The 3,096-nt window shown below is 41.6% G+C and overlaps 1 pseudogene; it reads right to left on the bottom strand.

Moving 5' to 3' along the window:
- Nucleotides 1-1,035: 1,035 nt before the first annotated feature.
- LOC103664131 lies at nucleotides 1,036-2,201 on the bottom strand (annotated as a pseudogene).
- Nucleotides 2,202-3,096: the final 895 nt, after the last annotated feature.

Genomic DNA, 3,096 nt, shown 5'->3' with positions numbered 1-3,096 from the left:
AGACAGGGAGAGAGAAACTCAAGCAGACTCTGTGCTGTGCACAGAGCCTGACAAGGGCCTCGATCTCACAACCCTGATATCACAACCTGAACAAAACTAAGAGTCAGATGCTTAACCAACTGTGCCACCCAAGCGCCCCAAGAGCAATCTGGCTTTCTAAGACTTTGAAATTCACCTCTCGGCTTCATTTCCCAACTCTTATCCATTTTCTATTTTAAATAGAGAAAAACAAACCGTAGTTGTGCTTTTTTCTTCTTATTCCTATTGGGTTTATTGGTACAGAGATAAAAATCTCAGGGCAAGTTGATTTCTTGCTCACATGATGTCAAATCAGATGGGGTCAGATGGGTGAAGGTAATGAAAAGAGGACCTGTCTTCACAGTCATTCAAGGACCCAAACTGACTATCCTTTGCCACCTTCAAGTGGCTTCCAAAATTGTTCTGGGTGTGGCCATCCAATCAGCAGATGAGAGAAGAGATCAGAGGATCATGCAAGGCATTTTTTTATGGGGCAGGCCTGGATTCCTACACCCATTGCTAAGAATTTAGTCATGCGACCTTACCTAGATGCAAAGGGGTTGGGGACGTGTCCATGGCAGGCAGCCACATCTCAGCAATGTATGTCCAGAGAGCAAGAATCTCCAGCAGACATCTAGCACTCTCTGCCACCAAACCCCCTGCCCCACTGCAGGCTTCTAGCCTTAAACAAATCCGAGTTCAGCTTTAAAAGAAATGTATAGTTAATTGCTAATGTGAATGCAACTAAAAGTAACCAAAGGACTTATTATCTGAGTGACCCGAAAAAAGTTATGGGACCCACTCAGGATAGAGACAAGAAGATAAGGTAGTGTGTTTGCAGGGGCCAACATGAGGGAAGATAAAGTTGCTGTTTTAAGATTGCAGAGTTCCCCTCTTTGAACATGTTACACTGCTTTTTCAGAGAGTAAGCAAATTTTTAGGTGAAGAAAATCTAAAGATTTCATAATTTCACATTAATATAGCTCGATATCCTTTATTTATCTCCCATTCAGAAAACAAATACAAATCTACTTTTCAAGGATGAAAGCTTGCTCTTTTTTGAGGAGATCTTCAATGTGATACTGCAACTCCAAAAACAGAAACGTTCCACACAATAGCTGCAAATACCTTGCTTTTTAAGGTGGTTACACTTCCTGCAGGCGCCCTCGTCTTCCTGTTTGCTGTAAAGTGAAATTGCTGCCTGTGACTTCTCGTGATTCGTAAAGTTGGAGAGTCGAGCCATTTACGTGACTTCTAGTGATAACTCTTTTAAGGCTGTCCAAAAGCAAATTAACTGAGATAGGATGCTATTTACTCAAAGGAGAAAGAAAAGCAAGAAGAAAAAGAAACATCCTTCACTGTCTGATTCATTGCATCAATTAGGACACACAGAGCAGCATCTTTCTCTATCATCTGGCCTCTCCTATGAGCTGCATTTTCTGTTGTTCATTCTGACCAGTTCTATCACCAGCATCCATTGCTTCAGTTGTTACTCTCATCCCTTCTTCTGCATGGGGCAAATCATCAGGCAAAGAAGCCAAACACCTGTGAATCATCTCAAGGATCCCTTGCAGATGCTTTTGAAACATCGTAACTACTTCAAGGCATTAACATTTCTGCACCTTCCCTGTGACTCTCAGGGTCTCTCTCAATGGGCTACATACCAACAAAAAGCACCTTAAAATCTTCTAGCTTTCTCTTCTCATTTTATATTCCCAGGACTCCTTATCAAAATACCTAAGAGGTCTAAGAAATTAATAAAAAGAAACATAATGAGTTTTCTCAGTTCATTCTCATGACCAAACTGCCTAGGATGATGCTGTTTGATGTCCTGTCTGCAGGGCAGATGATAAGATCGCCGCATTGGAGCTGATGCCAAACATCATGTAACTCTCTTCATTGCAGGTGTAGGCTTGACAGTTGCCTTCCTGAATATTGTCCTCTGTATGCTCCTTGACGTACTGCATCGGAGGGGGTGAAAGGGCACGCACGTGCTGTGGCTCACCCATTGTGGAAGAACAGAACCCCAGCTCTCTATTTACACTGGCAACCACGTTGACCGCCACCACCAACCGACTTCTGGCCTCCTCCTCCAGGAAGAAGCCACTGATGCTTTTTAAAAATCCCTTTCTTGGGGCACCTGGGTGGCTCAATCAGTTAAGCGGCTGCCTTTGGCTCAAGTCATGATCCCAGGGTCCTGGGATCGAGCCCCATGTCTGGCTCTCGGCTCAGCGGGGAACCTGCTTCTCCCACTGCCTCTGCCTGCTCGTGCTCACTCTCTCTCTCTGTGTCAAATAATTTTTTTTAAAAATCTTTAAAAAAATAAAAACCAAAATTTCTTTCTTTTACTCACATGCCACAAGCAGTCTATCAGTAAATCATGTTGGCTTTCCCTGCAAGATAATTCACCATTTAATCCATTTTTTCCCATTTCTGCTGCTATAAACCTACACCAAACCATTATCATCTCTTGGCCTGTCACTGCAATAACCTCTAACTGGTCTCTCTGCTTTCATTCTTGTCCTCCACCTCCTGAATCATTCCGTGTATGGCAGTCAGTCCTTAACTTCCTTAATATCATGTTAATCCACTTTCAACAGTTGCTTATGTTTTATAGAATAAATCAAACCCCTCTTTCTTCTTTCCTTCATCTACCGTGCTTCCCTCCTCTAACTTAGGTCTGAGCATAGTGACCAAAGCCCACAGGAAAACAATTTATTGCAACTCAAACCGGTTAGGCGTTTTATTCAAATTATAGCAGGAGATTTTCTTATGCAATTCTAAATATCCAAATGATAAAGCTTCATGAGGTAAAGAATGAGAGGCAAATTGGAAAAAGCTTGTTAAAAATATTAGCCATTAAATTTCTAAATAATCATATTTTAAAGTAATTGAATTATTAAGTTTGAGTTTTAATAATTTCAAATAATTTGTATCAGGCAGATAGTGTTGGGAACAGGAAAGTGATATGTGCTGAAGAGTGGACCGTGCATTCTCCCAAAATATCATCTTCTCAATCTATCTCTGCCTCCTTTCTGGCACTTCCCCTTTCTCTTGTTAGTTCATTTTCCTCAAATG

The sequence above is a fragment of the Ursus maritimus genome, unplaced genomic scaffold, assembly GCF_017311325.1.
Source record: "Ursus maritimus isolate PB19 unplaced genomic scaffold, ASM1731132v1 scaffold_29, whole genome shotgun sequence".
Lineage (NCBI taxonomy): Eukaryota > Metazoa > Chordata > Mammalia > Carnivora > Ursidae > Ursus > Ursus maritimus.
Note: the sequence above shows the minus strand (reverse complement) of the source record. Positions and strands in the feature narration are given on the sequence as shown.